The sequence below is a fragment of the Felis catus genome, chromosome A2, assembly GCF_018350175.1.
Source record: "Felis catus isolate Fca126 chromosome A2, F.catus_Fca126_mat1.0, whole genome shotgun sequence".
NCBI classification, from domain to species: Eukaryota; Metazoa; Chordata; class Mammalia; order Carnivora; family Felidae; genus Felis; species Felis catus.
The window spans coordinates 160,127,487-160,143,189 of record NC_058369.1 but is presented as its reverse complement, the minus strand read 5'-3'; the positions used below and the strand labels follow the sequence as shown (position 1 = coordinate 160,143,189).

At 36.2% G+C, this 15,703-nt stretch overlaps 1 protein-coding gene and 1 pseudogene across 3 annotated transcripts in view; both read right to left on the bottom strand.

Annotated features, from left to right (window-relative positions):
• LOC109497678 lies at positions 1-2,037 on the bottom strand (annotated as a pseudogene).
• Positions 1-15,703, bottom strand: part of CNTNAP2 (contactin associated protein 2) — a 1,965,211-nt gene that overhangs the window by 1,286,299 nt on the left and 663,209 nt on the right. The gene's annotated exons all lie outside the window — the stretch shown is intronic.

The following is a 15,703-nucleotide window of genomic DNA, read 5'->3' as shown; positions in this document are numbered from 1 at the left end:
TTGGTTGTCAAATGATCGTATATTGAAATAATTTCCCTTGTAGTTCTTTTTTTAAAGAGCTTTTTTTTTCTTTTGAATTTATTTATTTACTTTGAGAGAAAGAGAGAGGGGGAGAGCAGGAGCAGGGGAGAGGCAGGGAAAGAGAATCTCAAGTAGGCTCCTCACTATCTGTGTAGAACCCGATGTGGGGCTTGATCTAAGGAACCGAGAGAGAGATCATGGCTGAGATCAAGAGTCAGATGCTTAACTGACTGAGCCACCCAGGCGCCCCTCCTTTGTAGTTTTTAACTGGCTGGGCATTCAATTGCACCATTATTGATGTCATCTATGATGTCATGAGGGTGGTGGCCATCCACACAGATTGGGGAGTCCCCAGGATCTTTTTAATGGTTCCGGAGAGTTCTCTAGCTAAAGATCTGTGCCATATTTGTAAGACAATGCTGACAATCTCATCAAAAGTGATATTTCCACTGTGCTTCAAGTTTTTCTGCTTCTTTCTGTCTCTTGGTTGTTCCTTGAGGGCTCTGATAATCTGGGCAGATGCAGAAAGAACCACTTCAGTCTGGGCCTGTCTGTTCTGAATGGTCAGTTTCACTCTAATCCTCATACCCTTCCAATCACCGGTTGCCTTGAGGATGTCATCACCAAACTTTTGTGGAGACAGACCCAGGGGCTGATCTTTGGGGCCAGGAAGATGTGGCACTGACTTTGCCACCTGTGCACCTCAGGTGTATGACTTTGATCTTGATGTGGTCAAACTTAGGCGGCATGGTAGAGGCAGCTGGTGTCGATGGATCTGGAATCGGGACGACCAAACATAGTTGTACGCTCGCTTCCTCTGAGCCAAAAGCCAAAAGCCACTTTTTGTTGAGAGTTGTTTAATCATTAGTGGATATTGGATTTAGTCAAATGTTGTTTTTGTTTCTGTTATTGTTTTGCATCTATTGAGATAATCATATGCAGTGATCTGCATTGGTTGACTTTTTAATATTGAACCAATCACACTTTCCTTAGATAAACCTCACTTAGTCATAATGTATTATCTCTATGTAAGTATTGTTGGATTTAAATTTCTAATTAATTTTTGTGTCTGTATTCATTATAAATACTGATATGTACTGTTCTTGTGATTTTTATCTTTCATAAATATTCTAAGTTTCTATACTCTTAATGAGGAGTGTCAGGGCATTGAACGACATTATATATTAAGAAAGGTACACATCTTAAAATGTGTAATACTAACTACCAAAAACGTTATCTACATTCGAGAACAAAAAGCGGAATAAGAAAACACTATGACTTAATAACAACCTCAAGTCAATAATAAAGAGGGCAGAAAAAGAGGAAGAAAAAAAAGCATTGAAAAGACCTTGATAAACATAAGCTTTTGGACATTCTGCTTAAGGTGGGCCTTGTATCTTGAATTAGTGTTCCCATTCTTCAATAGTTAACTCCTTTTTCCTGAATTAGTCTGCAAGGAAATGCCAGCAAGCATTTTGTCTTCAAACTGTCTTTAGAAACCCCAAATTGCCTAGCTCAGTATTTGGGAAATGGTATGTACTCAGGAAAGCTTTGTTTCTTCTCAAGGTTAAATACTTGGTTGGTGAATTTCTTGTAGCAGGGGAGGAAAGCAAACAGCATATTCTCTCATTAGGATTATATGTATTATATATTTTCATCCAAGTCTGATAATTCTTCCCTTAATTAGCCATCAGTGACTTTTATTGAATCACATTCTGTATTTAATTAGTATTTTTGAATTGAAGCTATTCTCATTTTACAAGTTAACTGTAGAAATACCTTGTGGACATTTGACTAATATTTTAATTAAGGCATAGAGTCATATGAAAGACATACTTCTTATCTTGGAGAAATGTCACCTATTGATAAATATTAAAGTTTTTAGTAGTATGATTATGTAGTGGTAAATAAAGATTGTAAGCAAGTAATTATCTAACACTTTAATGAAACTCCTCCTTTTACTTTATTTTCTTGTGTTGTTTATACCTCTATGTGAGCAAAACAAATCACCATTCAGTACAGTCATAAATCCTTTCTACTGAAAGATATGTTTAAAGGTTTGACTATGTGGATTTTTTTGGTCATTGCTTTTCTTTGAAATCCAGGTTCACTGTTGAGTTTCCACTTTCACAAAACTACTGATCTAAAGAAGGATTTTTCAAGTTATCAAATAATTATTTTTCACAAAAAATATATTATGCAGGACTCCTTAGTGAATTAATGCATTCACTAATTATTTCCATATTTAAGACCACTGTCTAAGACCATATACATTCAATACAATAGCAAATAAGTGATAATCTGCATGCATTAAAGTTTACTCAAGCACAAGAGTGACTATAACACTGGCTTATTTCTGAGTCTCTTTTAGACAATGTAGTAACTGGAGGTACTGGAAGGACCACACTATTCCCCAGAGTCTCTGCTATGACACTGTACCATGGAGAGCCATGTGGATAGGGCCATGTTTGCGTACATGGCTCTACTCAAGTGTAAGCACGTGAATGTATGTGTATGTTTCATAGAGTTTTGAATTCCTAGCCAAGTTAAGTTGAAGAAAATCTTCAGATAAAAAATGAAAATAGCATCTGATTAATAGCATCTGCTTTAGTCTTTGAAGGCTCTCTTTAAAGTCTTTGATAGACTGCCAACCAACATCATGTGTTTCCCCCAGGGTACAAATACAAATATTAGGAATAAATATCGCTCTTATTCATAAGGAATTCGAATGCGTTGCATGGTGAGTGTTACTATTTTTGGAAAAGATTCCCAGATTTCATGGGGCATTTGAGAGCTATTAATAAAATAAGAAGTCATTTGTTACTGTTTCTTCAAGGGATTACGCATGATGATGCAAAAGATGGCAAAATACACAATCTTTTCATTTTTGTTTTAATTAGGAAAGACTCAAATGTCATAGCTTCTCTAATGCTACAAAATCTGAACACATTCGAAATTTCGCATAAGATTTAATTACATAATTCATTCAATATATCAAATGCATCATTATTTAATTCTCAAAATACAAAATTAATGATAATGGAATAAAAGGCTTTAATATGAGTGAATAATGTAAAGAATTGGCAGAGGGGAAACTTCTGGCTTCTAATATCTTATCACTAACCATGGACCTTGCACCAAATCAATTATTTTACCATTATTTTTCCCAATATACAAACAGATAAAATGGGTGTGTTAGCCACTATCCACAGGCGGATGTTTCAAAGGATGAATAATTAAAAGAGTTCACAAGTTCCTTTTAATTAGAATGGTTACACAATTGCCAACAAATAGTAACCCCTTTATTCAAAATTGAATGTCCAGAGGTTAATTGATTTGCCAAGGTCTCAAGCATCATCAGCATACATCTAAATTCAGACGGCTAAATCCATTTATCTTTTAAATATTCATGAGGCACCAAAGTTCCAAAATCCAGTAAATTATGTAAAAGTATTTATTCTTTGTTTGGTCAGATATAATTTCATTTTTTTAGCCATTTCATGTAGGTAAGTGAAGCAATGTAATACATCCCTGATTACCTTGGTAGAGAAGAAATATGAGGGCCACAGAATATTTGAGCTGAAGTTCATGTTTTAAAAGTCTCACTGAATGTTGATATTCTTCTGATTATAGTTTTTAAACTAGGAGAGGATTTTCATTTAATTACCTAATGCTTAGAGAGAGACTGACAATCTCCAGGTGTCAGGAATTTAGGCTTAATTAGAATAATACTAATAGCAGTGATTTTAATACATTAGTATAATACTTTATTCTTTACTAAAGACTTTCTGTCGATTTTATCAAGTAAGGCAATTTCATAAAATTGTTGTACACTTAAGAAAGCATCTCATTGTAAGATGATTATTACATTTTCGAGTTTTCATATACATTTAAGAAAATGAGAGATTAAGGAAAATGTGAAAACAAAGTGGCTATTCATATAATGCAAAAGTAAGCAAATAAAGAAGTTCAGCCCGCTATTTTCCCATTTTATGAGTGTTGTATCAATGGTAAGTGTGAGAGCTGTGGGTCAGTAAGAAAAGGTACAAAAACAAGCTGATATGCATCATGGTTATTTAATCTTGTCATTCAGAGGTTTTTATTATTTTGGGGCTAATACTATTCTTGAGACCCTGGTGTGTGTGTGTGTGTGTGTGTGTGTGTGTGTGTGTGTGTGTGTGTGTGTGTGTGTGTATATATATATATGTATATATTTTAGCAGATGGGACTGACAATACCACAATGATAATAACAAATTATTTTTCTTGTTTCAAGAGATATTTTTGTGTTTTTTTCTTTCTTTTGAAGATTTTTTTTCTTTTAATTTTTAAGTAATCTTTACACCCAACGTGGGGCTTGAACCTACAACTGCAAGATCAAGAGTCACATGTTCCACTGACTGAGCCAGCCAGGCATCCCCAAGAGATAGTTTTCATTTGTTTAAACAAATACTCTAAATGAACTTAGGTGTTTGAGTGTAGAAAATTTATTTAAGACTAATATAGCTGATAAATAAACGTTTATACCTTTAATATATATTTATACATTATCTTTTCTCTTCAATCTTCATAGGATGACTAGAAGACAAAAAAAGAAAGAAGACAAATACCTTTCAGATAAATATGCTCCTACCTAGTTTATGCACTTATTGGACTATAGAAAGTTCTAGAACTTTCCTAAAACCAAATAGTATGTGTACAGTGCCTGACAAATGGGAGGATCTCTATAAAATGGAAATGGCCTTGTTTCCAGTCCATGAACTCTATTACCCTTAGATTCTTTTCACTGGTTCTCCTCTTAGTCTAACAAACACATTCAACTTTTCTCCTAATTTATAAAAAAAGAAAGAAAGAAGTAAACCAACCCCCCCCCCCAGCCTCCTCTTGACTACCCCTGTCTTCTCCCCTATGCTTCTGCCTCCTGAGAAATTTCTCTTGCTCTTCCCACCCCTCTTTCATACCACCGCCAACTATTTTTTAAAGTAATTTTATAATCACATTTTTATTCTGATTAGCTGTAATCTTCATGAGGATAGAGAATATATTTCTTTTATTGGCCATTGTTAATAATATCCTCTGCATGGTAAGAGTGAATTTGGCAAATATTTGCTGAATAAATGAGCTCTCACCATGTACTTGTGTTTATGTGACTTTCTCAAGCATTGTTTTATTTAAAAAATCTATTTTACATTTTGGGAGATACACATCTCTAAAGGTAATCTCAAGTCTCAATTTATTACAGTCATTGAAGTTCCTCCTGTCTTGTATGCTGGTTTTCCTAGTATTTTTGACTAAATTTTTAAATATTTTGTTTTATTTGTGTTTTGCATGTTTTCTTAGCCTGTCAATTGAATTTAGATGCTTCTCTTTAATTTCTCATTGGCTCCCTCTTCTCTATTTATTCGGTGAGTGACCACATGCAATTTTTTCCTCTTCATTGATCATCCATGGTTTATGGCTTCTGTATCTCTACTTTCGGCCCCGATCTTTTCCCAGAGCTTGAGAATCCAATTTCTACCTGCCTGCTATGCACTTCCCCTAGATTATTACTTTCAGTTCAGACCGGTGGACTCTCATCTTTTCATTCATGTCCTCTCTACATGAGAAGTTACACATTTTGGTTGGTTTCCATCCAGCCCTCTCTTCTGTTTTCTTGCCATCCTCTGTCTCAGGCTCTTAGTATTATCCCACAAGTTATTTCTTCATTCACTCTGATTCTGACTAGTAATTGCTTCTATCTCTTTCATGTTTCAAAGCTATAAGAGAGAGAAAAAAGCCTCTCTTCTAAGAATATACCTAGAACTTAGCTTAGAGAGTCTCATTGGTAGAAATAGTGAAAGTAATGATGGGCTTCAAATATAAATATTTATATTCCTTAAACTATTTGCATACATTTGTAACTTTGTTTATATTTACCTTTGCAAACACTCACTCTATGAATATGTACATAGTTCAATTAAAAATGTACTGGGCGGAGGGCACCTGGGTGGCTCAGTTGGTTAAGCTTCTGGCTTTGGCTCAGGTCATGATCTCACAGTCTACAGGTTCAAGCTGCAGGTAGGGCTCTGTGCTGACAGCTCGGAGTCTGGATCCTGCTTCAGATTCTGTGTCTCCCTCTCTCTCTCTACTACTACTCTCCTGCTCTCTCTGTGTCTCTTTCAAAAATAAATAAACATTAAATTTTTTTAAAAAATTTATTTGTGGGGGGCACCTAAATTTTTAAAAAATTTATTTGTGGTTCAGTTGATTTAAGCATCCAACTCTTGATTTTGGCTCTGGTCATGATCTCACAGCTGGGCTCTGTGCTGACAGTGCAGAGCCTGCTTGAGATTCTCTCTCTCCTTCTCTCTCTGCCTCTTCTCATTCTTGTGCACACGCTCTCTCTCTCAAAATAAAAAAAAAAAAAACCAAAAACATTAAAAATGTATTTTGGTTAAAAAAAGTAAAAGTGATTGAAGAAGGCAGGCCTTAAAGACTTAGCACCCATGCCTTGTGGAGGTGAGACCTGAAGACAACGTTTACAATTTCATATGGTAATAATTACTTTAAACTGTAGACAAAAGATACTCGTGTCTTAAAAGAGCTTTGAGGAGTTGCTGGGAGGGAAAACTTTCCTCAATTTCCCATTCTGTGTGATAGGTAGTGGCTGGTGGTGGTTGCCTGGAGATATATGCTGAAATGGCTTGTGAGGTTACCTCCAGGCTCAGTGGGAAAGGCTGTGGTAATCAAACAGTAATATCTACATGGGCTATATTCTTCTATATTCTGCATTTTTCACAGGGCTGTGAAGAACGGTTCAGTGTGATAGCACTTTATTTGTTCAAACTAAGCTTTTTCAGGTTTCCATGTGCTACCTTATCTTGACATTTGGTAAATATTCACTGTAATAGTACTAATTATAATTTTTTTTGCTGTGGCTCTGTCTCCATTTGCCCTGAACTGTCCATTTTCTTGATTTTCACTTGTCCTTTTAAAATTTTCTCTTATGTTACATATTTTTGCAGAAGGAACGTATACCAAATATTGCCATTAACCATCATTCCATCTAGTTAATCTCAGGTTAATTCAATTATGATCCAACTATAGAATCATATTCATTCATTCTCATTCTCCTTCCCCCAATGATATTATTAATTCTGATATTCCAAACTCCTTTGATGTCTTTCTTATTAATGACACAGTTTGTCAATATTCTTTGAGGACAGGAGAATTACTTCTGGGTTCATCAACTAAAAACTAAAGCTCAGCAACATGAAAATGTTTGAATTACATTTATATAAGTTTAACTGCTTTTACCTCTTACTTGCAAGTTTATTTGCACCTTCAAAGAGCTAAAGAAAATTTCTAAAAATATTCTTTTTATTCTAAGGACATTCTTTATATTCTTTTTCAAAGTCTAAGGATAATTTTTAATAAGTTCAAAAAGAGGCAAATTTATTTGTAAAATATAGCAGATAAATTATATAGAGACATATACAGGTGTGATAGAAAGATGAAGTTGAATCCTATGAATATGTCAGTGTGTAGAGCAAGCTTGATCAAATATAGGCAATTTCACAGAATGCAACCTAGTAAAACATTAAAGAAATGGTATATATAGAATTCAGGATAGTGCTTATCACTGGGATGGAAAAGGTGATGTGACTTGGAAACTCTTCAAGTACATTCTATGCTTATTCTTAACCTGGTAATGGGTATGTATGTTTTACTATTTAAGAACTATACATACATTTTATTTGCCACTTCATCTATGATGTTTTAACAAGTAAAACTGGTGTAAGGTCTTTAATATTACAAAATATAAATATATTCTCCCATGTTCTTTTAATATTTATGTCATATATCTCAGACTTTGGAGTATATCAGAAACTTACAGACTATTTATTTATAAACTCATCCTTTGGATGCCTCCCCAGTGATTGATTCAAAGTCAGCAGTTCTCAAAGTCATCAGATGAATGGATAAAGAAGATGTGAGATTATATATAATGGAATATTACTCAGCCATCAAAAAATGAAATCTTGCTATTGGCTATGATGTGGGTGGAGCTAGAGAGTATTATGCTAACCAAGCAAAATAAGTCAGTCAAAGACAAATACCATATGATTTCACTCATGTATGGAATTTAAGAAACAAATGAACATGGGGATAAAAAGAGAGGCAAACCCAGAAACGGACTCTTAACTGTAGAGAACAAACTGATGGTTACAGGAGGGGAAATTGGGGCATAGATTAACTAGGTGATGGGTATTAAGGAGGGAACTTGCTGTGGTGAGCACCGGGTGCTGTATATAAGTGATGAATCACTAAATTCTACACCTGAAACTAACATTTTACCGTATGATAAGTGGCATTTAAATACAATTTTGGAGAAAAAGAAGAAAAAAAGAAAAGTTGTCTCTAATATTCTCCAGCCAGAAAGGGAGATGTGTTTCATTACAGAGACTTCAGAGGTAGGGAATGTACAAGGATGAGAGAAGAGGGATTCACTCAGTTCATGAAGTGGCTTCATTCTAGGACCGGTAGTGGCAGCAGATTTAGGTGTCATACTCAATCATGATGCCCAAAGATAGAAAACTGACTGTCTTTTTCCCTGGGCCATTTGATAATTGATCTTTCCATGACCTCATCCAGAAGATATCCCCTTAAGTCTCATCACTGAGAAGAGGATCATACGCACTTTCTTTATCTAATTACTGATGTGGGGGAAACGACTGATATGAAAGCCTTAGACTGACCATCTAGAATTAATTCTTGTCGGGTAGTCAACTGTCATAACCATTATAAGCACTGACTACGAGGCCTGACATATTGTGAGACTCAAAAACATCTAATTGGTATCACGGTTTTTCATATCTTGCTTATATTCCTAAGTTTTATAATCCTTTTGAATGCACATAGTTTTACCCTGCTTCAACATTTGTGTTCATCTTCAGTTTTTCTGGTCTGGGAAATTCAATCAAATCACTATCGAATAGGCAGGGTAATGGATGTCTGTCTTTTTTCTCACACCCTATTTGCTTTAATCCTTTCTCACAGATTTATTGTTAAGAATGTATCTGAGTTTTTACTTATCTCTTTATTTAACTCCCCTTGCAGTATTTCTCACTCTTCTCAGGTGGGGTCCACACAGAGAAACACGGTTGAGTAAAATTGATGAAATGACTTAAGTCTTAACCTCTTGGTTGCATAATTAGGGCTCTTGGGCAAAACTTGATAAAGTGTTCTCATGCAGAAAACAGTGTTTCTGTAGAGGAGCTCTGAGCGTGAATAAGACAGGAGAAAAAAGTTGGTAGCATTAGGGCCCATCACTTTTCCACAAGTACAAAAGTGTGGGGCCATCGGAAAGTATCTTTCTGGATGTGTGTATTAGGGGAGAATGACAGAGCTCTCCCAGGATAACCAAGGGAGTGCCATTCATTGTGAGGAGAGGAGGTATCGTGTCAGCACCACAACTGGAGGACAGCTCCCTGCCAGCTGCCCTGATGTTCTCTGGTGCAGAATTTCCTCCCCTGACATCCACATAACACCTGCACAGATGGATAGCCAAAAATACTCTTTGTCTTTTCAAGTTACCTTCCCTGAAGAACTGGAAATTCCTCAGTTCAAGAAATATATGAGTTTCTCAAGGCTTAGTACTAAACATTTCTCATCTCTATTCTCTTTCACTGGTTCCCAGATTTTAAATACCATCTACATGTTCATGACTCTCAAATTTATGCATCTAGTCCAGACTACACACTAATTATAAACTCTTTCACCTGGACACTTCTTAGGGAGAGACAACCATCCACCAAAATTCATTTTGTCCCTTCCCTTGTATAAGGTTATAGCTAGGAAGTGGCTGACTACCCAGGCCTACATTTCCAAGCATACCTCTTTATCTGGATATGGCCATATGACTAACCCTCACAGTGGAATGTTAGAGTGGGTGATGTTATTATTTGCTGCCCAATGCCTTTAAGAAATAGGCTTGTTTTTCTTACTTTCTATCTTCTTCTAAGCAACTAAGATGGAACCCAAGATAAACCTTGGATGTCACATCTTGATAGTAATAATCTCCAAGGTATGACAGAACTGACATGAGTCTCTGAGTGACTGGTTGGAAGAGACCTACCCGCACTTGCCAGGGAGGTCTTACAAATATCTCAAACTGAAAAAGCTCCATGCTTGATTACTCCCTACTCTCCTTCCACTCTTTCCCATTGAAGAAAATAATAAAAATCATGGTCACTTATTACATACTGACTACAATTCTGGAAAGATGCTAGGTGCATTAAATATATTTATTCATTTTTCCTTACAATAACCCTATGAGAGTATTGTTTTTAATCCAAAAAGATATCAAGCAATATACCAAAGGTCAATCAGAAAGTTAGTATCAATGGCAGAATCAAATCCATGCATACTGTTCTTCTCCATTTCACTCTACTGCCTCTGTTTGATTCAAGGGCAATTTTTTTAAGCAGCGAATATACTATTTAAAAAATAGTTGGAGGAGTTGGAGTCAAAAGAAAATATGCATAGGATATAATAAGCTTAGAAGTAAAATTGTTACACAGAAATATTTACCATAGGCTAAACAATGCTATAGAGGATGATAAAAATATATATAGTGTTTAGCTACCCAACAGGTCCCTAAATTACTTAGTAGATGAGATAAAGAAAGAAAATTAATTCACTTGCCTAAATGAGTAAATGAAAACTACCCTTTCAACTGTTTAGGGTACTAATAGCATAGAGAATATTTTTCATTTATTATATTATTTTGAACTATGTTCTTTAGCAGATTTCCACAAATAAAGTATTGAACAGATTTCAAAATATGCAAACCACAGTAATTTCTATGCACACATTTAGGAGGAAGCCAAAACTATACTGGCTAGCAAATGAATCTCTGATTACCTGGAGTGAACCAGAAATGAAGTTAGAGTATAGAGCGGTATGAATATATACCACACTTTCCTCTAAATCGTTCATAAAGATATTTCTTACACTTGACGTTTGAAAATGATTTGGAAAGAGATAGCTTGAGATAGATTTCTCTGACTAAACTCTGGATTGTAAACATTGTATTTTGCCATTTACATGTACACCCATACACACACACAGATCGGTTGGATGGATGGATGGATAGATAGATGATAGACACATATAGTCATTTAAAGTCAACCCAGAAGACAAAGTTGAAGTCCCCTAAATAAAATCAATGTGCTAACCTCAATATTGGCCGTAAAAGAATAACAGCACCTCAACATAACAATGACTGAATAAAATGGCAATCCTGGGCTGAAATCATCTTTTGTAAATAGTCTTGATTCTATTACAATAATCATTTAGGAAATATTTAGTTTCTACTGGGTATTAGGGACTGTTATAGATACCTAGCATGTACTGGTTTAAAAACAAAATTCTAATTTATGCAGAGTTAAAATTCTAGACAGACAAAACAAATAAAAGAAATATGTAAGTAAATTATATGCTATAATGAAAATCCATAATTGCTGTAAACTTTTTCAAAGAGCAGAGTAAGAAAGGGTGACCATGAAGACTTTGAGTGTAAGTGTGTGTAGACTACAGTATTAAATACAGTGGACAGGATAGGCTTTGTTGAGAAGGTAACACTTCTTCAAGTACATGAATAGAGGTGGGAGTTAGTCAAGGGGATATCTGAAGAAAGAATACTCTAGCTAGAGGAAATATCCAGTGCAAAAGCCTTAACATTCCAGGCTCAGCGTGCCTGTATCTGAGTAAATAATGATGACAGTAGTAGTTGAGATAAGAGAAGTAACAGGGAATAGGACCTATAGGTCCTTTGAGGCAGCCGTAAGGATATAGGCTTTTACTCTGCATAAAGTGGTAAACACTTACAGGGTTCTGAGCTGTAGTTACATGATCTGATTTCTATTTTAAAAGGAGAATTGTGGCTGTTCTGTTGCCATTGGCGTATATGGGTTCAGGGATGTAAACAGAGAGATCTGTTTAAGTTCTTAAAACCATTCAAGAAATGGCTGGTGTCTCAGACCAGAGAGGTGATAAGCAGTTGTATTTTGGATACATTTTCAAAGTTGAGAAACGGGATGTTCGAATGGATATGAGAATGTGAGATAAAGTGGAGTCAATGATAATTTGCACCAATCACTCAAAATGGTGGAGTAGAAAGTAACTAAAATGGAGAAAAGAAATACCTGAAAAAGAAAGACTGATTGGGATCTCCAAGGAAATGAGTGCCTGTAGGTGGAAAGAAAGGAAGACCAAAGACTGAGTCTTAGAGTATTTCAACAGTTAAGAAAAAGGTCCTGGTTATAAAGAAAAGTCAACACGGAAGACTAACAAAGAACAAGAAATTAAGTAGGAGGAAACCCAAAAGAATGTGGTGCCCCGGAATCAAATAGAAAAGTGTATTATGGAGGACATGCTCCACTCTGTTAAATTGTGAAGACAGGTCAAGTTCAACAATGACGGAAGAGTGACCACTGACGGGACAGTGAGAGTGAAGCCAGAATGGAGTATGCAGGGGTATGAATATATGAGTTGGAGTGGTCTGAGAGAGGACAGGAGAAGAGAATGGAACAGAGCAAGTCTAAACATTTCTTGAGGAATGTTGCAACAAAAGAGTAGAGCAGTCACGAGTGGAACTCAAGCATTTTTTTTTTAAGTCTGAAGAAATAACTACATCCTTGTACGCTGAAAAGAGGATCTAGAGGGGGATGTGATGAAATGAGAGAGAGGGGAGAGATTTTAAAGTTAATTCTCAGAGCAGCTAACCTAGAATGGGCTTAAACGCATAAATGACCCTAGATAAAGGTGTGGCGGTTGTTTGGCTCTTTTCTTTGCAGTTACACCAGCCTTGGTTGACCGAGACGTAGGGAGTGCAGGGCTCCACAGGAACCAAACCGTGGGCCAGCCTGAAAGTGTTGGAATTCCACAGGCTGCAAGGAGTCCTCACCGGTGATGCCTCACTTAAAGGGAGGCCAGAAATCAGGCTGTGTGACAAAGAAGAAAGGGATGGGGGTTTGGTGAACAGCTAATCATCCTCTCCCACACCTCTAGTTTCCTGATACTTACAAAATAAATTTAAAAAAAAATCAACTGGAGTACTTTTTACTGATTAACAGAATATAATGCATGAAAGAGTAAAAAAAGGACTTTTTAAATCCAAATTTAATAAAATCAATGTGTGGAAAGTCCGCTTGATAATTGCTCATTCTAAAATAATATACACTACAATTCCACTTGCTTTTACTTAAGGTTAAAGAACCATTTTATTCAATAATATGATTTGGGGAAAGATTTTGGCTCTTGTGTCAAACTTGTTAACTTGGTATTCTTTAAAAATTTTTTTAATGTTTATTTATATTTTGAGAGAGATGGAGAGACAGTGTGCGAGCAGGGGAGGGGTAGACAGAGAGCCAGAGACATAGTCCGAAGCGGGCTTCAGGCTCTGAGCTGTCAGCACAAAGCCCGACACAGGGCTCGAACTCAGGAGTGATCATGACTTGAGCAGAAGTCAGACGTTCAACCGACTAAGCCACCCAGGCACCCCTAACTTGGTTACTCTTCAAAAAGTTCTAAATTATAGGGGCACCTGGGTGGCTCAGTGGATTGAGTCAGACTCTGGTTTCAGTTTGTCTCAGGTCATGATCTCGCTGGTTTGTGAGTTGGAGATCTATGCTGACAGTGCGGAGCCTGCTTGGGATTCCCTGTCTCCCTCTCTCTCTGCCCCTCCCCTGCTCTCTCTCTCTCTCTCAAAAACAAATACACATTTTTTTTTAATTTAGAAATTATAGTTAAGGTCAATAAGAAACAAGAGTGCATTAATATTTGAGTGGTCATAAGAATATCAAATGGATCTTATGGGGTTTGGGGTTTTTTTGTTTGTTTGTTTTTTGTTTTTTCTTGTTACATGACTGTTTTTTTTATTACAGAATTCAAGTTTAGTATGCATTTAGTAGGGTTAGGGTTAATCAAACAACTATGGGTTAGGGTTAGGATTGGAATTGAAACTGAGTTCAGAACCAGGGTAGGCATCAGGGTCAGAGGTTAGGGTTAGGTGTTAATTTTAAATTTTTTAAAAATTTTTAATTGATCTCTCTCAGCATCTACAGGTGTTATTGTGTAATGCTGCATTTGTCTTATTCTGTCAACAAATTTATTCAAATCCCATTAATCAGGGGGACAGATCGCCTTCTTGGTGCCAATATCCCACTTTAGAGATGCCCTTTTAAACAAACTTTGACTCTGACTAGGTTTTCTGTAAGATTTGCCTTATTCTTTGTTGAGGAAATTGAAATACATTTTCCTAATCTCTGCTGAAGGAAACCTGAAAACCTAATGTAATTTTCTTTGAATCGCCTCAAACTTTTACCTTTATGCTCAATCTCAATTGCTTTTAATATCCTTCCATTCATAAGATCTGAATCCACATACTGTGTCAGCACTTTGGACTTTCTTCTGAAGGTTTGGGAATTGTCTGATATGTAAATGGAAAACCTATGAAGCTTTAAAGAGTCCGTCCCCAGAGCTGTGTATTCACATTATCACATTATCATTTTTTTCAGTGTTGGATCCTCCCTGGTATTCTAAATGTATTGAGGTTGGAAAAAAAGGCATTTATGCTGACATGTACAACGTTACATGAAATAAATAATGTACAACAAATTCTATCTAAAGGAGAGGATATTAGATAATAAGTTTAAATTATCATAATAGAAATGTCAAAAACTGAAATTATGTTATTAATAAATATGACTACCTTTCAGCAGATGTTATCATTAAATAGGAGGTGGTTTACCATTCTAAAAAACAGTTCACCTTAGAGGGAATGAAAGAATCTCAGAGTTGGTAGGGAAACTAGAAAATATTTGGTGCAAGCCTCTGCAACTAATATAAATCTTTCGCACCGAGGCACGCGCTTTCTGGTATCTGAACAGAACAAATGAATGCAGAGATGTGTAAATCATATTTGCCTGAAAACCCTCTCCAAGAAACACTAAGTGCTCCTCTGTCAAGAGAAACCCTTCATTTCCTCCTTGGACTTGATTTGCTAATGTAGACCTTGGTGAATTTTCCAGAACCAGATCTAATTGTGATTTATTTTCTTCAGCCCAGGCCCTCGGTGCCTCTTCCTACAGATGTTTTCGAATATTGAATTGTTCTGAGCTAATTTCATATCTGTCTTATTTCTTTCCACTTTCAAATTTACTCTGACAAGCGTGACTTGTTGGTATCTTTGAGCTCCTCGTGCCTGCGGGCATATTCACAGTCCATGACTTTCAGGAAACTGCTATCACCCCCTTCCACTCTACAAATCCGCTTGAACAAACATGCTTCTATAGTGTAAATGTTCCAAATAAACATGCTGATTTTAGTTTCTGAAGCATCTTTGCGCATATGATACAGAAGTATGCATAAAGGGAGCAGTAAGTGACTACTGTTACCATTTCATCAGGACCAATCTGTATGTTGACACTGTGTGTGTGTGTGTGTGTGTGTGTGTGTGTGTGTGTGTGTGTGTGTGTTTCTTGTAACCCACTTCGTCCCGTCAATGTAGGTCCCTACCCCACTTGGCTGTTCACACGGCACCACAGTTACTACTCCTATAGTCCTTTCTTTCCCCCTATTTTATCACATCAGATCTCTAACTTCCTTAATCCATCAGCTATCAGCCAGGTAATGGGAAA